This window comes from Phyllobates terribilis, unplaced genomic scaffold, assembly GCF_046119375.1.
Source record: "Phyllobates terribilis strain yellow unplaced genomic scaffold, ASM4611937v1 Scaffold_1__5_contigs__length_1240528914, whole genome shotgun sequence".
NCBI lineage: Eukaryota > Metazoa > Chordata > Amphibia > Anura > Dendrobatidae > Phyllobates > Phyllobates terribilis.
In genome coordinates this window covers 791,305,072-791,327,788 of record NW_027362761.1, presented here as the reverse complement: position 1 = coordinate 791,327,788, position 22,717 = coordinate 791,305,072, and positions in this window count along the sequence as shown.

Sequence of the window (22,717 nt, the reverse complement as noted above, 5' to 3'; positions counted from 1 at the left end):
TCCGCAAAATTGATTTTACCAGCAGATACTGTGTTTCTGTTACGGTTTGAGAGCTGAACACTCGACGGTCCCACGGTTGGCAAGTTGGAACTGTGAGATTCACTACGTGCACCACTGGTGTTTTGTGGAAAAGCACATGTAAGATTCTGCAACAGTCTCTGCTGATTCTCCAGCATGCGTGCATCCCTTTCTATGGCAGGAATAATTTCTGCAAATTTACTTTTGTACCGGGGATCTAACAGTGTGGCAACCCAGTAGTAGAGATGAGCGTTGTTCGACTCGAACTGTCCGCCAATTTCAAATTCGAGCTGTTTTGGGCGGTGTTGGAGCCGTTCGGCGTGCACGAACGATTTGAAAAAAATTCGGCTGTTCGAGGTTATATTCGATAACTGTTCATGCACCAAAATCATAACTGGATTTTTTCTCAGAAATGATGAAAATTAATGTTAATACGCAGTTTGAGTGTACAGCGGGGTGGGGGGAGGGGCAGGGGATGGATCTCTGCAGGAATAATGAAGATCTCCATTTTTTTTTCTCTTTCCTGCATTTACAGTGGGGAGGTGCAATCTGTCAGCCTATCAGCAGCGCACACACGGAGCGAAGTGCTTTTTTTCACACAGGCAATGGCATGTGTCATTGGCAGTGTATGTCACATGTCCTTGCCCTATAAGACCCAGCCATTTTCCCCATCGCCACCATTTTCTCACTGCTGCAGCTGCGTGTTAGACGGCACCGCTGTTGCTGTGTGCGCTATACCTTGTTAATTTCAAGCCAATTTTCGCACAAATCTACTGATCGCTTGGGAGTAGGGAATAGCTGTGATTGCAGTCCTTTTAAGGACTAGGTTACAGAATTTCCTACGACTTTTATCAGGCAGGTCTGTGCTCTTAAATAGATAGGTCGGGAGTAAAGACTAATTGTAATTGCAGTCCTTTTCAGGACTAAGTTACATCAGTTCCTATCAGTTTTTGCCAGGCAGGTCTGTGCCAGTGCTGTGCAAGTTTTTTTCACAGCATTTGGATCAATCTAGCAAAGCTAATCCTTTTTGGCCTATTGCAGAGTGTGTTAGTCAGTGGAGTAGCCTATCTGTGTTGCAAGCTACACCACCTGTGTATAGAATACCAATTTTTTTACTGCACTTAGTGAAGTAAAACCTTTTCGGCATAGCATCATTCTATTAGTCCATCTATACTGACCTCCATCAGGTTGCAAATTGAATATAATTTTTATCTGCATCTATCTCTGAAAAAATATTTGGGCTTCAAGCAGTGTGTGGGACTTGTTCTATTAGTCCATCTATACTGACCTCCATCAGGTTGCAAATTGAATATTAATTTTTTCTGCATCTTGCTCTGAAAAAATATTTGGGCTTCAAGTAGTGTGTGGGACTTGGTCTATTAGGCCATCAATACTGACCTCCATAAGGTTGCAAATTAAAAGTAATTTTTATCGGCATCTAGCTATGAAAAAATATTTGGGCTTCTAGCAGTGTGTGGGACTTAGTCTATTAGTCCATCTATACTGACCTCCATCAGGTTGCAAATTGAATATAATTTTTTTCTGCATCTAGTTCTGAAAAAATATTTGGGCTTCTAGCAGTGTGTGGGACTTGGTCTATTAGTCCATCTATACTGACCTCCATCAGGTTGCAAATTAAAAATAATTTTTATCTGCATCTAGCTCTGAAAAAATATTTGGGCTTCTAGCAGTGTGTGGGACTTGTTCTATTAGTCCATCTATACTGACCTCCACCAGGTTGCAAATTGAATATAATTTTTTTCTGCATCTAGCTCTGAAAAAATATTTGGGCTTCTAGCAGTGTGTGGGACTTGTTCTATTAGTCCATCTATACTGACCTCCATCAGGTTGCAAATTGAATATAATTTTTTTCTGCATCTAGCTCTGAAAAAATATTTGGGCTTCTAGCAGTGTGTGGGACTTGGTCTATTAGTCGATCTATACTGACCTCCATCTGGTTGTAAATTAAAAATATTTTTTTTCTGCATCTAGCTCTGAAAATGTATTTGGGCTTCTAGCAGTGTGTGGGACTAGTTCTATTAGTCCATTTATACTGACCTCCACCAGGTTGCAAATTGAGTATAATTTTTTTCTGCATCTAGGTATGAAAAAATATTTGGGCTTCTAGCAGTGTGTGGGACTTGGTCTATTAGTCCATCTACACTGACCTCCATCAGGTTGCAAATAAAAAATAATTTTTATCAGCATCTAGCTCTGAAAAAATATTTGGGCTTCTAGCAGTGTGTGGGACTTGTTCTATTAGTGCATCTATACTGACCTCCACCAGGTTGCAAATTGAATATAATTTTTTTCTGCATCTAGCTCTGAAAAAATATTTGGGCTTCTAGCAGTGTGTGGGACTTGTTGTATTAGTCCATCTATACTGACCTCCATCAGGTTGCAAATTGAATATTATTTTTTTCTGCATCTAGCTCGGAAAAAATATTTGGGCTTCTAGCAGTGTGTGGGACTTGGTCTATTAGTCCATCTATACTGACCTCCATCAGGTTGCAAATTAAAAATAATTTTTATCTGCATCTAGCTCTGAAAAAATATTTGGGCTTCTAGCAGTGTGTGGGACTTGTTCTATTAGTCAATCTATACTGACCTCCATCAGGTTGCAAATTGAATATAATTTTTTTTTGCATCTAGCTCTGAAAAAATATTTGGGCATCTAGCAGTGTGTGTTACTTGGTCTAATAGTCCATCTATACTGACCTCCATCAGGTTGCAAATTGAATATAATATTTTTCTGCATCTAACCCAGCCAATAGTTTTTGCCTAATACCACAGTTTGGCCACTCAGCTCTGCTCGGTTCCCATCCATTGTTTTTTGTGCAAACAACTCCAGAGTTGTGAATTAGTTATCCACCAAAATGAGTGGAAAAAGGCCTGCTGCTGGTGGAAAGGGGAATAGGCGTGTTGGGAAGGGGAAAAAAGGTTGTGTCCGTTGGGTAGGTGTTAAAGCAACAGTAACATCTGCAGAAGAAAGACCATCTTCCAGCTAAACTAAAATGTCTACTTCTTTTAGCGGACAATGTGATAAGATCCCTTTCTTACGGCCACGCCAGTCGCTACAAATTCCAGATGAGGCGCAAAAACAGCAGGTGCTTCAACGGATATCAAGTGCTCCTTTAAGTGGGCTCCCCTCCACATCAACTTCAACATCACAAATACTCCAGTCCTCAGAGGTGTCACCCCAATCGCACTTGCTTCCTCACAGCTCCCAAATCTCCAGCTGCCCGTCTGAGTATGAGGTAGAACAGATGGTTGAGTCAGCAGAGCTGTTTACTCATACTATAGCCTGGGAATCAGAGGTTGGCTCCAGCGCTTCTGTGAATCCAGACGAGGAAATGATCTGCACTGATGCCCAGAATCTTTATGAGTCGGATCCAGGACCAGACGCAGAAGGTTCTGACCATAATGTAGACCCTCATTCCAAAACTGTAACTCCTGTTGGTGGAGACAGTGAGGAAGATGATGATGAGACTCATATACCTGATTGGAGTGACAACTTAAGTTTTTTGTCAGGGCAGGAACAGGTTGGCTCTGAGGACGACGGGTGTGATAACACACAGTGTGATGATGATGAGGTTGGAGATCCCACTTACTGTCAACCCACAGTCAGCCAAGAGATGAGGTCAGCAGAGGAGGTGGAGTAGAATGCTAGTGACGACGAGGTCAGGTTGCGCCTTCCTGGACAGAGACGTAGTACTGGAAGCACGTCAACAACTGCATCCTCAAACACAACTCTGCCTCTCACCACAAGTTGTGGTGGCTCTTCAGGTCGCATGGGTGCTAAGCCTTGCATAGCCTGAGCATTTTTTCAGATCGATAAAGATGACCCAACTCGTGTTATCTGTAACATTTGTCAGCAAAAGCTAAGTAGAGGCCAAAAAATACATAGTTTGAGTACTTCATGCATGAACCGGCACATGGACATGAAGCATAAGTTGCAGTGGGAAGCTCACTGTGCTACAATGCGGCCTAGCCGGCCGGGCCAACCTCCGTCTGCCACATCTTGTGCATCTGCGGCCTCTTCATGCTCTGTGACTGGGGGGACAGCAGTCACACCTGTTTTGGGACGCAGACCTGCCACCTCTTTACCCGCAAGAGCCAGCGTGATTGGCAGGTCATCATTTTCTTTGGAGGTGGTAACACCAGCTGGTGTTGAGCGCTGTCCGACATCGATAGCACCACCTTTGGATCAAGGCAACCAAACATGTCCGCCTGCATCTTCCTCACAGACCGGCAATTTGCCGGGGACATCCTTACCAACCCCGTCTAAGCACAACAGCCAGCGCTCAGTCCCTCCACTTGATGTGGACAAGTAAAAGACTATTTCCTTCTAGCCATGAGAAAGCTAAGAGGTTGAATTTCACCATATGCAAGCTCTTGGCTACAGAAATGCTGCCTTTCCACCTGGTGGACACAGAGGATTTTTGAGACCTTATGTCCGTCGCAGTGCCCCAGTACCAGATGCCCAGTCGGCACTACTTCTCAAAGAAAGGTGTGCCTGCGCTCCACCAGCATGTCGTACTCAACATCACCGCTGCTTTGAGAAACTCTGTGTGTGACAGGGTGCATTTCACCACAGACACTTGGACGAGTAGGCATGGACAGGGGCGTTACATGTCGCTGACTGGGCACTGGGTAACTATGGTGACATTAGGACAAGGGGCTGCTGTCCAAGTCTTGCCGTCCCCACGAGTTGTGCGTCAATCCTCTTTATCTCAAAGTTCTTCCACTGCTTCTGCCTCCTCAACCTCCTCTCGGTCCTTCACCTGCACCCAAAGCCTGTCTGGTCATGCCACAAGCTTTCTAACTGTGCAGAAGGGATCTTGCACACCTCCTTACTATGCTGGCAGCAGGGCTCAACGTCATCAGGCGGTTTTTACTTTGAAATGTCTGGTAAATGTGAGTCACACAGCCGAGGAGTTGTGGTCAGCTCTGGAGAACCAGTTTCATGAATGGTTGTCTCCACTGGACCTGAAACCAGGGAAGGCCGTGTGCGACAATGCTGCAAACCTGGGTGCGGCCCTTCACCGGGGCAATGTCACAAACGTGCCTTGTATGGCTCACGTGTTGAACCTGGTTGTCCAGCAATTTTTAGCCCACTATATCGGACTAGATGGCCTTCAGCAGAGGGCACGGTTGCTGTGTGCTCACTTCCGCCGTTCGCATCCCTTCAGCTCAGCGACTTACATCTCTACAGAAGTCGTTGGGCCTGCCACTTCACCGGCTAAAATGCGATGTGCCTACCCGGTGGAATTCAACTCTGCACATGTTGCAGCGACTGTGGCAGCACCGACAAGCCCTGGTGCAATACATTTTGACGTATTACCTGGGCCAACGAGATCCAGAGGTGGGGCAAATCATGCTGGAGGGGTGGTCTCAGATCAGTAACTTATGCACCCTTCTGCACAGTTTTGAAATGGCGACGAAGATGTTTAGTGCTGACCATGCCATTATCAGCATGACTATTCTGGTGATTTACATGCTGGAGCACATGTTAAACAGAATTCGGAGTCAGGTGGTGGCACAAGAGGAGGTGGAGGAAGTAGAGGAGGAGGAGTTGTATGCGGAAGGGCTAACATCTGCAAGGTCCAGACGGTCGGCAGCACCAAGGCGGCAGGCATGTGAGGGTGGGGGATATGGTTTTACCAGGGCGCATGGTAGCAGCCAAACTAGTGAGGAAGGTGCAGGAGCCCAGGAAGAAGTGGAGGACGAACTGATGGAAGACTCATCAGATGAGGGAGACCTTGATCAAATTTCTGTTGTGCGAGGTTGGGGGGAGAGGGCAGAGGAAGGAAGCATGATTGTTACCTCGCCACCAACACAACAGGGACTTGGTGCTCCTGGATGCGCAAGACACATGAGTGCCTTCTTGCTGCGCTACCTGCAACATGACCTTCGAATTGTAAGAATTAGAAATAATCCTGACTACTGGGTTGCCACACTGTTAGATCCCCGGTACAAAAGTAAATTTGCAGAAATTATTCATGCCATAGAAAGAGATGCACGCATGCAGGAGTATGAGCAGAGACTGTTGCAGAATCTTACATGTACTTTTCCCCAAAACACTAGTGGTGCACGTAGTGAATCTCAGATTTCCAACTTGCCAACCGTGGGACCGTCGAGTGTTCAGCACTCAAAACGTAACAGAAACACAGTATCTGCTGTTAACATCAATTTTGCGGAATCATTTCACCACTTTTTTAGCCCATCCATTGCAAGGCCACAGGAGACAAGAAGTCTAACACATAGTCAACGCCTAGAGACGATGGTACAGGAGTATCTCCAAGTAAACAATGAAGCCATGACTGTGTCACTGGACCCTTGCTCTTTTTGGGCTTCCAATCTGGATAAATGGCCGGAGCTCGCCACTTACGCCTTGGAGATTATGTCATGCCCCGCAGACAGCGTTCTGTCTGAACGTGTGTTCAGCGCTGTTGGTGGTGTGCTGACAGATAAGCGCACGCGGCTCTCCACTGATAATGTAGACAGACTCACGTTCATAAAGATGAACAAATCATGGATCCGAAATGACTTTTCTACCCCTGTGTCATCCTGGGGAGAGTAAAAGCTTGATGATTTGTTAAAATCACCTCACCAACCATTTTAAGCTTTCAAATTACTAATCATGTTTATCTGTATCTTGGCTGGAAAATAATTTGGGCCTTGTAGCAGTGTGCAGTACTGATTCTATTAGGCCATCTATAATAAACTCCACCAGATTTAAAATTACTAATCATGTTTATCTGTATCTTGGCTGGAAAATAATTTGGGCCTTGTAGCAGTTTGCAGCACTGATAATATTAGGCCATCTATACTAAACTCCACCAGATTTAAAATTACTAATCATGTTTATCTGTATCTTGGCTGGAAAATAATTTGAGCCTTGTAGCAGTTTGCAGTACTGATTCTATTAGGCCATCTATACTAAGCTCCACCAGATTTAAAATTAATAACAATTTTTAGCTGCATCCAGCCCTGAAAATAATTTTGGGGCTCCGAGATGCGCAAGACACATAAGTGCCTTCTTGCTGCACTACCTGCAACATGACCCTCAGATTGTCAGAATTCGAAGTAATCCTGACTACTGGGTTGCCACACTCTTAGATCCCCCACACTCTTCGATCAACCTTTTCATTTTAATAAAGAACAAAAAAATGGTCGTTTTTGAAATTATAAGCATTAGCAGGTTATTAGAAACTGAAATCAAACAGTTTTCAACTCAAAACTTTATTCTAGGTGATGTTACATTTGCACATAGGACGCCTTGTTCGAAAGGAGATTCTGAACTCTCAATCGAATTTGTCAGGTTTTGGATGGTTTCTGCTTCAATTGTTTTGCATGAGGACAGAATACCCTCCCAGAGCTGTTGCTTAGATGTGAACTGTCTCCCGCCATCATAGACACTCCTTTTGATGATGCACCAGAGGTTCTCAATGGGGTTGAGGTCAGGGGAGCATGGGGGTCACACCATAAGTTTGTCCCCTTTTATGCCCATATCAGCCAGAGATGCAGATGTGTTATGTGCAGCATGAGACGGTGCATTATCATGCATGAAAATGATCTTGCTGCGGAATACACGGTTCTTCTTCTTGAACCATGGCAGGAAGTTCTGTTTGAGAAACTCCACATACATTATGGAGTTCATCTTTACCCCTTCAGGGATCCTAAAGGGGCCGACAATCTCTCTCCCCATGATTCCAGCCCAAAACATTACTCCACCTCCTCCTTGTTGGCGCCGTAGCCGTGTTTGCATGGGGTGTCCATCAACCAGCCATCCTCCACTCCATCCACCTGGACCATCGAGCGTTGCACGGCACTCATCGGTGAACAAAACAGTTTTGAAGTCAGTCTTCATGCATTGTTTGGCCCACTGGAGCTGTTTCTGCTTGTGTACAGTGGATAGAGGAGGTCAACAGGATGGCTTACGCACAGCTGCAAAACTCTGAAGGACCCTGCATCTTGGTGTTCGGGGGACGTTGGAGGCACCAGCAGCTTCAAAAACTTGTCTGCTGCTATGACAAGGCTTTTTTTGCCGCTGCTCTTTTAACCTGACGTAATTGCCTGTAGGAAAGAGTCCTCAATTTTCCCTTATCAGCACACACACGTGTGTACTGTGAATCAGCTACATACTTCGTGATTGTGCGATGATCAGGATGAATTGTCTTGGCAATGTTGATTGTAGTCATGCCTTGACCTAAGCACTCCCCAATTTGCTGCTTCTCTGCAGCCAACACATCCTATTTCTTTCCCATTTTGGCAGAAAATGTAGGCTGCTTAATAATGTGGGACAGCCTTCTCAAGTAGTCTTGACTTTCATTGGACACACCTGCCAAACTAATTAGCACAGGTGTCTGCAATTGCTTACAGTGATAAAAAAGAGCCCTGACACACATCACCATCAATGATTTTAACTGACAAACTAAAAAATTCTTACCTTATCACTCCTGAACACTTTTGCATAATAATTTTGAACACAGTGTACATGTGCTTTTCCGCAAAACACCAGTGGTTCACGTAGTGAATCTTACAGTTTTAACTTGCCAACTGTGGTCTGTATGGAGTTGTTCAATAAAGGGCCCAAAATTAAGATAACATAGACGGGAGAGGTCTCTATGAATACGAATTCCTAAGTATTTGATACCCTGTGAGGGCCAGGCAAAGGGAAAGTTGGACTGGATGGAATCCTGTATGGATTTGGGGAGGGAGACATCGAGGGCCTCAGACTTCGCTGCATTGATTTTAAAATTTGACCATGTAACAAAGTGATCTATTTCAGCCATAACAGCAGGGATGGATATATGTGATTGAGTGATATATACGAGGACATCATCAGCAAATGCAGAGCACTTGTACTCGGTGCCTCCCACCTCAATCCACCTAATATTGGGGTTATGGCGAATTGATGAGAGCAGGTGCTCCATCACTAGGATGTATAAGAGAGGGGACAGAGGACATCCCTGCCTTGTCCCATTGGTGATTATGAAAGGTGATGAAAATGTTCCATTTATCTTCAGCCTAGGTGACGTATTGCGATACAGGGCCGTGATTTTGCCTATAAAAGAGTCCCCTAGACCCCCACCCAAAGCTTTTTAAGAGAATAATATATGGCATTCCAGGAGACTCTATGGAATGCTTTCTCAGCATCCAACGAGAGTATCTAATTACAAATTTTTAACTGAATCTAGCCCAGGAAATACTTTGTGCCTAGTAGCAGTGTCTGCTAGTCAGCGTATTATCCCAGCTGTTAAGCAAGCTACACCACCTGTAGTTTGAACACTTAATTTTTTAAAAGGAAATGGTTTGGACCCCCGGGACACTCAGTGAAGGGCATCGGGGGGGCACCCCAAGGCACAGATGCTGGGACTGGAGGTAGGACGCCTTGCGGTGGACTGCCAAGCTCGATCCTTACAAAAGCTTTTTACCTGCAGCAGCTTTAGTGGACGCTCCTGGAGCTTGAATTACCGTCGCTGCTGGCATGAGACTTGCCCTCCAATAGATTGTTGTAAAAGGATTTAAAGTGTACTCTTTCAAATTAGAGAGGCAATTTAAATTAAAAAGATTAGACCTGCCTCCACCACAGGGGGGCTTGCTCGACCCACTAGCGGACAGGCACCAGTATCGGGAGAGGGGGGCTGGCCATCAGGGTCCACCGCAGCTCTGGCACAAACCAGGTGACACGGAGGTCGCCCGGGCAGGAACGGACTGGCTGTGTTGGCTTCACTCTTTTTTGGTTTTAGAAGGGCATGACATGCCTATATCTGTGTCTCCCCCTCCTTTTACTCCTCCACCTCTTTTCTACTATATGTACTTGTCACTTTTCCATTTGTTAGTTGTGTCTTCTGAGCAGTTTGTCAGCTTTTGGACACCTTTGAAGGTGTTTTCTATGTGTTTCTATGTGTTTTTGTTTGCCTGCCATTGGTTTTAACGGTGTTCGAAGGTGTTCGACGAGCAGTTCGACGAACAGTTCGGCGAACATACGGGTGTTCGACCAACCGAACCGAACTCGAACACTACGGGGGTGGCTCAACAATAGTACCAACACCACTGGAACGTCAGCATGGAAGGTAAGTTTAGATGTTTTTATTTTAACAGGGGGCAAACATTCAGATTGAAAAGGGGTTGTCCTAGTAGTGAACAACCTCCCTAAAAATGGACAGCTTACAGATTTCACACTGATGGCAATTTGCGCTCTTAGTGATTTTTCACAATCCCATAGACTTGCGTGGGTGATTTTAATCAAAGACTGAGACATGTTTCTGTGATAGACACACAAATTGTAAAAAAAAACACAGACATGTGAACAGCCCCATAAATGACAATGGGTACTTTTTCTATCCATGGAAAATAGAATAGATAGAATAAATACATGAAAAATAGATGTCTGAATGAGGCCCTGCTGCAGCAGACATCTCTGGCGTGTTCTACATGCCATTCGACATTTTTCAAATTAGGTATTCTATACAAGGCAAATTACGAGTTGGTGATTATTACATGGAATCAGTATCTACATAAACTAAACCCAGCTGTTGTTTCCATTATTCTATACATCAAGGTTGATTTCCATCTCTAGAAAAAATATAAAATGCTAAAAAAGTTACAGCTTAATACTAGATAATATATTCTTAAATAAGATCCCAAATCATTGTGGCATTCTAACATTTCTAGTATTCCCTCTATAGACTTATGTTACTAATGATGAGGAGCACAATTATGATTTGCTTCATTAATCAGTATGCGAGTAGATTCGCTTTATATACCCCAGAGCCACTGAGATCTCATTTTGCCTTAAATAATGCACAGAATATATGATTCGTATATCATATTAAATGCCCTGTTTACAAAAAATACACACCATTCAACAAAGATTGCAGATTTATTAGACACAAATTACACGAAACAAATCTAAAACAGTATCTTCCCTTAGTGTTAAACGCAGACTAAAGAAAATCTATGCTCCTAATTAACTTTTTGGCATCAAATAAAAATTGACAAAACTTGCATTATTCAAAGATAATGGTATTTTATTGTAAAAAGATATACACGGTGCAATGCATTACTTTTCCTCTTGAGATCCTTAAAAGCTGGCATGCAGTGTATAAGTGCCGATAGGCAGACTAACAGCTGCACCCAAGACAATTAAAACCTTCTGAATCTATGCACACTGCCTCTGAGCTATCCTATAATGCAGGAAAAAATGGTTCATAATATTTAATTGAGTTTACTTTCTGGTTTATTCTTCAAGATATCAGAACTATTATCGCAAACAGCTAGAGTATCTGAAATATTTATAATAGTAATGATCATCATGGGCACATACTTCTTTAATGGGGCCATCAAAAACAAGAGACTACTTAGGCTAGAAAAAGAAAACAAAGTAGTCCCAGATGACACAGGCTATGATGCAAACTGGAGTAGGGAGACAACTTAGACTAATATATTTAATGTATTATTTTATTTACTATAGTCTTTTATTGTGAGTATAATAAACTAGTTTTTTATACTTTATCTATTTGTTGTTGCCATGATTTATTGACACTGTCTACATGTTCCATTACTCTTTATGGTTATGTGCCAATACAAAAAATGGTTTACTAGTGTATTGTAAAGCACCTACAGTTATAACAAAGAAGACATAACACTGAGTAATATGGAAATATGTGGCCAGAGCAGCCTTTATTGATCACAATATATATTATATCAATCTTTAATACACTTTCTTCTCTGAGAAGATCCTAGATGGCCTAACACTGGACAGCACCAGAATAAATATCCCCCTGTTGCACCGCTTCAACTCTGAGTTCACAAATGTCACGGTGCTGTCCCTTCTACAATTTTCACTTGTTCCTGCAGGAACTAAACCAAAGTTCTATAATGATGGGTCAACATTAGTGATGAGCGAGCACTAAAATGCTCAGGTAAAAGTTGTTCGAGTCGAGCAAATTGGAATACTCGGGTGCTCGACCCGAGCAACGAGCCCAAAGTAAGTCTATGGGAAACTCAAGCATTTTTCCGGCGGCTCCCCCCGGCGGTCTGCTGACAGCCTAAAAATTGCCAAAATCGAGGGGAACAGTGCTCAAGTGACATGGGAAAAGCATGGGGAAGACCCCTGGAAGCATTTCTGACTCCCAGGTCACTGCTGTCAACAACGTTACCAGAGGTATTACGCCACTTTTACGGACTCACAATAAAACATACAAAAACGAAACCAAAATGGATTTTCCTGGGGAATATGTTGAGGAACATCCTTTCCAGGGTAATGGCTTGTATAAAAGGCAAAATAAAAAAATACAAAAACAAAAATGCTCCTCCACACCTTGGGCTATGTTCACATGTGGCGTTTTGATGCATTTTTTTACTTTTGCATTGCTTTCAATCAAGACAAATGCATTCACCAGGAAATGTCATTTTAACAATTTACAACCTTACCAAAGCCATGTGGTGCGTGACACATCATCGGACAAATCATTTATGATGGAGGGATTCTGAAAGTCACAAAGCCTATTTTTATAGGGCCATCAGGTGGTCCTTACTATTCTTAAAGGGCCAGCAGTCGGCCCTCACTATTGTTAGAGAGCCATCAGCCGGTTATGCTTTGTTGTTCCCATTATTAACGAGTGGGTCTCCTATACTGTTATTGCGTATGCAGTGACTGCAAGGGCTGACAAACATTTGGACGCAACCCAATACCCCTTTGAAGAGACAAAGAGGAGCGTCTCAGTAAAAAAAATTGTTCCCATTATAAAAGAGCGGGTCTCCAATAGTGGTAATGCCCTTGGTGTGACTGCAAGGGCTGCCAAAATTTTGGAAAAACCCCACTAACAATTTAAAGACACATAGAGCTGTGCCACAATAACTGTTAGAACTCTCCTGTTTGTTTTTTTCTATTATGCTGGTCACATGACCGTTTTTGCCTATTTAATCCTGCTCCGCCCTTCTGGCCTTGCTGGACTTCATTGTAATTTCTAGTCTTAAGCTAGCCAGGTGCTTTGTTACCTTTCTCAGTCAGTTTAGCTAGGTCTTTTGACCTCTATGTTCTATGTTGTTTGTTTGTCTTTTACTGCTACAATTTCTGCAAGGAGTGTCCATCTTCCTCCCAGTCCCTAGTTCTTGTAGGGATCCCTCCCTCACATCTATAGGTCTTTGTTCAGACTAGCTGAGGACTTTAGCGGGTCTGATCACAGGTTCCCCGTTACATCGTAGGGATCTAGCTTAGTTCTATTGTAGGGACAGATCTCCTGTCTTTCCTTAGTGCTTGTAGCAGATCACAACAATAACGACATCTTCCCATTAGAAAGGAGAGGGTCTGCTATTCAGTTATAGGGTATGCAGTGAGTCCAACATCTGCCAAAATTTAGGAAATACCCCACTGACAATTTAAAGACACATAGATCTGGGCCACAGTAACAAATACAACATGTTCCCATTAGAAAGGAGACGGTCAGCGATTCAGTTATAGGGTATGCAGTGAGTGCAATGGCTGCCAAAATGTCAGAAAATCCCTACTAGCAATTCAAAGACACATAGAGCTGGGCCACAGTAACGACATGCTCCCATTAAAAAGGAGAGGGTCTGCTATACAGTTAAAGTGTATGTGTAGCACCCTGAGGATTCGGCTGCTACAGGGGTATTGCACCTCAACCCAGAGGTGTGATATTCCACTCCCGGGTAAGGATGGAGTGTGGACCTGAGCTCGGTAGGCTGCATGCACTACACACATCCCATTTCCGAGGAGCAGACCGACGGTACTCCCACTTAGAAATGTGCAGGTACGACCGAGTCTGTTCCTGGCTGGAGTGGGAGGGGGGTGGAACATCCCAAGTAGTGTAGGGGCAGATAGGGGGAGCAGCCTGGGTAAAGATAGGAGCTCATTGGGTGCTGGTCACCTGAGCTCACACATAGAGGGTGTATATAAGGTGGGCACCATCAAAGAACAGGGTCAGTCAGTCTGCCAGCCTTTTGCAGAGAGAAGTCAGAGGAGGAAGAGGAGCAGAGAAGCCCCAGAGAGAGAGAGAGGAGAAAGCCAGAAAGACCCAGAGGGGGAAACAGAAAAGGAACTCTGAGAACCCAAAGTCCATCAAGCGGGTGAAGAGTTGGCAAAAGGGTACCGGATCCCAAGCTGGTGGGGGCAAAAGCACACCCTAGCCAGAGACCGGAGGCCGTGGGCAGTGTCTGCCACGGCCACCCACCACATCCACCCCGAAGGCATACCACGTGGAGGGTCAGGGAACCCAAGGCCAAGGGTGTCCCAACAGAAGGCCCGAGGGAGCTGGACCTGAGTGGATCACTAGTGGGGACGGCCAGAGGAAGGGACAGAAGGAGAGCTCAGGGTCACGCTCCGGACTTGTTTGGGGGTTGGCTGGATCCAGGACCTGGTGGACGCAGCACGGCTCGGGTGGTCACTTGAAGCTGGAGTGACCGGAACATCAGCAGGGAGTAAATACCCTAAACTGCACAACCCGACTCTGTCTTCATTTTACATCTACGCTGCACCACCACAACCCACATCCTCTGCACCTGACCCCCTGAGGCTATACCCCACCCGTTGGGGGTTATACCATCACAAGCTGCACCTACACCATCAGCCTCAGCGGACCCTGCTGCAGCGGCGGCCATAGTGACCGCAATACAACGGGTGGCGTAGTCGACAATAAAGAACTTAATAACATCTGTAGGACTGCCACATACAACTGAGTTTGACACCCTGGGCACGGACCGGGTCACAGCCACTCGGAAGACTACAACCCCCATCTGATCCGGCTCCGGGTATTCCCCTAAAGAATATGGCCCAGGGGGTGCGTCAACTTTGGCGTAGTCGGCAGGATTACGTGCCCGCAACACCCGGGTACTGCGTGCCTGAAGAAAAGTGCAAGTTTACCTCAAAAAGAAGTCTCCTGCCGGTTCCGGAGGGTCCCCGCCATCGGACTCCATCACAGGTCGATTCCCGCCGGTTGTCCGCCATTAACAGCGTTTTCCCGCCATCTGCAGAGTTTCCCGCCACTGGGAAGCGATTCCCGCAATTTCCAAAGGTTTCCCGCCTTGGAAGAGCGGACGCCATTATGGGCGTGCCAGAGGGTGGCGAGAGGCCACCTCCCATCGTGGGCCAGGACCGAAAATGGCGCCAAAAGTGGAAACCGCCCCCACCAACAGAGACTGTGATGCTAGAGGTGTCTGTCAGCGTGAAAGAACAGCCCCTGGAGCTGACAATCACCAAGTGGCCCCGGGACCGCCCTCGAGGTGGGAGGAGACGAAAGGAGAGAACAAAGATGGGTGTCGCTTGGAGCAGTCTAGAGCGAGCGCACCCGGAGGCAAGAAGCCTGGAGAAGAATATCGGAGGAGCTTACCCGGAGATGGCGAGAAAGCAGAGCAGCACCGGCCCGTTGGCCAGGGGCCTGCTAGAAACAGAGGAGGGAGAGCAGAGCAGCACCGGCCCGCTGGCCAGGAGCCTGCTGGAGACAACAGTAGGAGAGCAGAGCAGCACCGACCCGTTGGTCAGGAGCCTGCTGGAAACAACGACCCCACTAGGACTAGTGGAGGTCCTAGCACAGCTCCCCCGAGACTGGGAGTGTGCACAGACCGCTCTGGAGGGCCTCGCAAGGAGGATGGCCCGGGTGCAGCGAGAGACGTTGGCGGAGTGGAGCCGAGAGATGGCCCAGAAGACCGAGACTCATCAGCGGAGCACGCCACCCGAGACGAGGAGACAGACCGCCTCTGAGGATGGCGCAGGAGGACTGAAGGCCGGAGACGGCGCCGAGAAGGGAGCCGAACGAGTGGAGGCAGGTAAAGGGGACGTCTATACCCCAAACCGGGAAACCGCGCACCTGCCCCAGCTCCCCGTCGCAGAGCCCGAAGTCTATCCTGCCGTGCCCGTCGCTGCAACGTCACCGCCGCAGGCTAGGCCTCAAACGGGAGCCGCGACCCCTGTGACGTCACACGCCTCGACCCCGAGCGTGACCAAGCAGGAAGTACCACCAGCCTGGTCGCAAGGCCTAGTACCCCCGGGCGCCGCAATACCAACAGCGCCCCCTACCTCCGCGGAGCCCCCGGCCTGGTCGCAGGGCCAAGTAGCCCAGGGCGCCGCCGTCCTTACGGTGCCCTTTACCTTCCAGATGCCCCAGGCCTGGCCGCAAGGCCCGGGCAACCCGGGCGCTAACACCACCGCGTCCATAAGACCAAGAGTGCCGCATCTGGGAGAGGACCTGTACGCCCAGCACACGTGCCCGGATGGGCAGCCATTTATATGGCCACCGGAGTTCCACCATCCCCGACTCCAGAGAGAGAGACCCCTGGATGAACCCCTGATCCCGGCTCCAAAGCCCGTTAAGAGGATCTCGCCCCCGCTAGCAGAAGCGCAGTTTGAGTGGGACCCCACCGGAGAAGACCTCATGGGGTTCACTCAGGAGACTCGGGCAGCTGCAGCGGAGCGTGCTGAGTGCTGCCGCCAACAGCTCGAGGACTTTGAGAGGGAGCGGAGAGAGAGGCGGGTCCGGGAACAGCAAGCTCAAATAAGGAGCGCGGAGCAGAAGAGCCGGGCCAGGAGAGACCCCCGTGCAGCGCATAGTCCCCGCACCACCGGGACTGTGATAAAGTTTAACATGCAGCATGGGTGGGGCTTCATCCGAGACCACCGCACCCTAGGTGACGTCTTCGTGACGAGGAGAGACGTTGAGTCCCACCTACCGGAGGGACACAGAGGTCGTGACCTTTACATCGGGGACGAGGTCACCTTCACCCGGCACAAGTGTGCCAAAGGACCCTACGCCCTCCATGTACATCGCCTGACGGAGGAAGAGCTGCGGTGTGAGGAGGAAGAACAAGAGGACCCGGACGGGTCTGAAACTAGAGTTAAAGGTAACCATAAAGCAAGAGCAGGAGGACGCCGTCGTTAAGTACAGCGAAGTAGAAGCTGTATATAGTTGCCCGTCGGGGCACTGTGAACCGAAACTGTTACTGTTGCTAATATAGTCCCCGTTGGGACCAGCAAGTGTGAACTGTTACCCGTATTTCCCTAAATCCCACTGACCGAGGACTGAGAGCGGTCATTCCTCCCTAATACCTGGCCGAGGACTGAGAGCGGCCATACCCCTTGTAAATAGTTGCGCGTCCCAAAGCGCCCCCTACCGGTTTTATAGGAAAGCCACGAGTTCCAAAGACTGTCGCACTTTACCCGGTCACACGTTGCACAGTGACCGGAGGAGGAGCCAGAGGCGACGAGAATGTTTTATAAGAATGTTTTGCTGCTAATGTATGTTATTTTATATGTTTATACGATGTTGTTGATATGAAAAAAATTTTGTATGTTTTGGTGTTGTTTATGTCTTACAGCCCGAGGACGTGCTGTGATTTACCAGGGGGGAATGTAGCACCCTGAGGATTCGGCTGCTACAGGGGTATTGCACCTCAACCCAGAGGTGTGATATTCCACTCCCGGGTAAGGATGGAGTGTGGACCTGAGCTCGGTAGGCTGCATGCACTACACACATCCCATTTCCGAGGAGCAGACCGACGGTACTCCCACTTAGAAATGTGCAGGTACGACCGAGTCTGTTCCTGGCTGGAGTGGGAGGGGGGTGGAACATCCCAAGTAGTGTAGGGGCAGATAGGGGGAGCAGCCTGGGTAAAGATAGGAGCTCATTGGGTGCTGGTCACCTGAGCTCACACATAGAGGGTGTATATAAGGTGGGCACCATCAAAGAACAGGGTCAGTCAGTCTGCCAGCCTTTTGCAGAGAGAAGTCAGAGGAGGAAGAGGAGCAGAGGAGCCCCAGAGAGAGAGAGAGGAGAAAGCCAGAAAGACCCAGAGGGGGAAACAGAAAAGGAACTCTGAGAACCCAAAGTCCATCAAGCGGGTGAAGAGTTGGCAAAAGGGTACCGGATCCCAAGCTGGTGGGGGCAAAAGCACACCTTAGCCAGAGACCGGAGGCCGTGGGCAGTGTCTGCCACGGCCACCCACCACATCCACCCCGAAGGCATACCACGTGGAGGGTCAGGGAACCCAAGGCCAAGGGTGTCCCAACAGAAGGCCCGAGGGAGCTGGACCTGGGTGGATCACTAGTGGGGACGGCCAGAGGAAGGGACAGAAGGAGAGCTCAGGGTCACGCTCCGGACTTGTTTGGGGGTTGGCTGGATCCAGGACCTGGTGGACGCAGCACGGCTCGGGTGGTCACTTGAAGCTGGAGTGACCGGAACATCAGCAGTGAGTAAATACCCTAAACTGCACAACCCGACTCTGTCTTCATTTTACATCTACGCTGCACCACCACAACCCCCATCCTCTGCACCTGACCCCCTGAGGCTATACCCCACCCGTTGGGGGTTATACCATCACAAGCTGCACCTACACCATCAGCCTCAGCGGACCCTGCTGCAGCGGCGGCCATAGTGACCGCAATACAACGGGTGGCGTAGTCGACAATAAAGAACTTAATAACATCTGTAGGACTGCCACATACAACTGAGTTTGACACCCTGGGCACGGACCGGGTCACAGCCACTCGGAAGACTACAACCCCCATCTGATCCGGCTCCGGGTATTCCCCTAAAGAATATGGCCCAGGGGGTGCGTCATATGCATTGAGTCCAACGGCTGCTAAAATTTAGGAAAAACCCTCCTAACAGTTTAAAGGTACATACAGCTGGGCCACAGTAATGACATGTTCACATGAGAAAGGAGAGGGTCTGCTACACAGTTAAAGGTTATGCAGTGAGTCCAACGGCTGCCAAAATTTAGAAAAGAAAACCCCATTAACAATTTAAAAACACATAGAGGTGGGCCTCAATAACATATTCCCTATAGAAAGGAGAGGGTCTCCCATACTGTTTGCCTATGCAGTGACTGCAATGGCTGTTAATAATTTGAAGGCACTCCAATGCCCCTAGCAAAAGATGTAGAGGTCAGAGGGCTACTGAAAACAATGTTCCCATTATTAGGAAGTGGGTCTCCCATACTGTTTGCCTATGCAGTGAAGCAGCAGCTGGAAAAAATTTGGAGGAACTCCAATGCCCCTTGTAAGAGAAGTAGAGGTCGGAGGGCCTCCTGAAAACCATGTTCCCATTTTTAGGAAGTGGGTCTCCCATACTGTTTGCATATGCAGTGAAGTAACGGCTGTCAAAAATTTGGAGGAACTTCAATGTCCATTGCAAAAAACGTAGATATGTTGATATGGTACATATAGTGATTATATGGTGGTGGAGCGTGAGGATGCATAGAAGGAGGAGGACAAGAGCAAATAGACAAAATCAGGAAGCATATACCCATGTCTGGGTGTGAAGACAGAGGTGTATGGGAATAGAGTTAGTCTTCCCAAAAAAAAGGCACTGTATTTGAGTTTATGTTACGCTGCTATCATTCGGTGGTGTTGAGGAGTCTGGCCCAATCCAGCCCTTGCTCATTTTTATATGAGTCAGCCTGTCAGCATTTTCAGTTGACAGGCGGATGCGCCTATCAGTTATAATTCCACCAGCGGCACTAAAAACCCGCTCTGACCAAACGCTAGCGGCAGTTCAGGCCAGAACCTTCAAGGTGTAGAGTGCCAGTTCGTGCCACGTGTCCAGCTTGGATACCCAATAATTATATGGCACAGAGGAATCACAGAGGATGTTGGTACGATTGGCAAGGTACTCCCTCACCATCTTCTGAATCTTTTCACTCCTTGTGAGAGTACCCTGCGCCTCAGGGCCTGTGCGATGGGATGGTCTGAGAAAACTGTCCCAGAACTTTAACAGTGTTCCCCTGCCTCCGCTGGATTGCATTTGTGTCTCTCTCGCCTGTACTCCTTGGTTGTCCAACAAACTGTGACCACTGCCACCAGCATTTTCTGATGAGAAATGTTTTAATATTTTCGCAACAAGGGCATTCTGATATTGCCCAATTTTATTAGGCCTGTTCAGCATGGGAATAAGAGACAGAATATTTTCCTTGTAGCGTGGGTCTAGAAGTGTCACCAACCAGTAATGACTGTCACCCAAAATTTGGACAACGCAAGGGTCACAGGAAAGGCAGCATAACATAAACTCAGCCATGTGTGCCAGACTGCAAAGAGGCAAGACTTCCGAGTCCTCATCAAGAGGACGACTGACCATGCTCTCTTCCACCTCCTCTCCCCCCCCCTGTCCTCAGGCCATCCACGCTGAACAGAAGGTATGTGCAGATAGTGCCATCTATAGCGTAGGAAACTTTCTCCTGTTCTTCCTCCTCCTCCTCCTCCACATTGTTACCCAATCCATGTTAGGATGAGATGAGGCTGGGCTATGTGGAATCGCCCTATATGGTTCCTTGCTCCATCTCATCATGCTCCGCCTGCAATGCATCCTCTTTAATTGTGAGCAGTGAGTGTTTCAGAAGACAGAGAAGCAGGATGTTGACACTAATTATGGCATCATCGCCGCTCACCATCTTGATGTAGTCCTCAAAGTTTTGGAGGATGGTACATATGTCTGATATCCATGTCCACTCCTGAGGTCTCATGTGTGGAGTCCGAACTGAATACAGACAGCCTTGATGATGCTGGTACTCAAAAACTGCCCTCTTCTGCTCACAAATCCTTCCCAACATCTGCAATGTAGAGATACAATGCATGGGGACATTGCAGATCAGTCGGTTAGCTGGAAGCTGCTGAAGCAAGGCAAGGGCAGTGGAAGCTGTAGCTGACTTTCTAAAATGGGCACACAGGTGGCGTTCTTTGTCAAGCAGATCTGGCAGATCCGGGTAGGTTTCGAGAAACTGCTGAACCATGAGGTAAAGTACACGAGCAAGGCATGGTATGTGTGTGAGCTCGCCTCACCTCAGAGCCGCCACCATGTTCCAGTCATTGTCACACACGACAATGCCTGGCTGTAGGGTCAGCGGTGTTAGTCACAGATCTGCCTGCTCTTTCAGAGTTGTCCACAACTCTTCAGCATTGTGCGGTTGGTCACCTAAGCATATTAGCTTCAGCACAGCCTGTTGCCACTTGGCTGAGGCAGTGCTGCAGTGCTTCCAGCTTGCGACTGGTGGTCATTTCGGAGAAGGACGCTGAAGTGGAGGAGGAGGTGCAGGAGCTGTATAAGGTAGGGGAACTCCGATTGACCCAGGGCTCACATTCCTCGGCGTTGGGAGGATATGTTCCGTCTCAAGGTCCGACTGGGTACCGGCTTCCACTATGTTAACTCAGTGTGCCATCAGCGATATATACCATACCTGCCCACAAGCACTTGTCCACGTGTCCATGGTTAGGTGGACTTTCCCAGTAACTGCATTGTTAAGGGCACATCTAATGTTGTGGGACACATGCTCGTGTAATGCAGGGACAGCACACCAGGAGAAATAGTGGGTGCTGGGGACAAAGTACCGAGGGACGGCCGCTGCTATCAGGTTGCGGAAAGCTTCTGTCTCCATGAGCCTAAAAGGCAACATTTTGAGTGCAACCATTCGCGAAATGTGTGAATTTAGTAGTGTGGCCTGTGGGGCATTGGCTGCGTATTTGTGCTTGCGATCCAAGGACTGGGGTAGGGACAACTGAACGATGCTCTGGGACAAGGACGTGGACGTGCTTGCTGATGGTGCTAGTTGAGAGTGTTCAACAACAGGAGCAGAGCGGGAGGCATCTTGTCATGCACCATAGACAGGGGATTGGTGTGCATGCACAACAGCAGAACAAGCAGTGGTGTCACCCGCAGACACTGTTGCTGGACCCTGGGGTTTGGCCCACTTAGTCGGATGCTTCGCTGCCATGTGTCTGATCATGCTGGTGGTTGTCAGGCTGCTAGTTTTGCTATCCCTGCTAATGCTAGCCTGGCAGGTGTTGGAAATGGCCTTTTTGGGGTTGTCTGCAGTCTTTGAAAAATAACCAGACTCAGGAAGACCTAACAGTTGTACTGGCAACTTCTGTCGTGTTGGCGTTACGAGGACTGCTTTCCCGCCTTGTGTCTGCGGCCACCACATTGCTTCTTCCTGCCTGTTGTGGTGCTATGCCTTCCTCCCACTGTGTGCTGCTGTCCTTGCTCTGTATGTCCCTCTGCCATGTTGGGTCAATTACTATATCCACCACCTAGTCTTCCACTTTTGCACTCTGGTCCTCCTCCTGACTTTCTGGCAATTGTGTCTCAACATCATCATCATCCACCTCTTGTGACTTCGTGTGACTGTGGCTGCTCCAATATTTATGCCTCGCTACACGCGTTCTTCTCTTGACTCGCTTGAAGCTGGCCGGGTGAGAGGCCCGAATCTACAAATGGAAAAGTGAACAGCTCTTCTGAGTGTGGGATCAGTTGTCTCCGGGCACTCGGCATGGTGGGAGGAAGGAGGATCAGGGTGAGGAATATGCGGTCCAGATTCACGGCTACTGAGACTTGACCATGTGGAAGACAGGGTGGTGGTGGTGGTGGTGGCAAAATGACTGGAAGCATTATCTGCTATCCAACCAACAACCTTTTGACACTACACATATATTTACGTTCCAAAGCAAACATTACTAGTTTAGTGTCGGGCAAGTGCCCTAAGTTCAAGCCAAACAACTCATATCATTATAGCAACAAAAAGGAGAACATTGAGTTTAGCGGTTAAAAAACATAATTTTTATTAATTCAATTTCTTAAAAAATTGCATGTCTATTATAGTATACAGTTTTAGATGTAGAGATGGGCACCCAGTAAGGGCTGAAGTATCCAGGCACAAAACACGTACATGGGTTGCAAAAATCAACTGC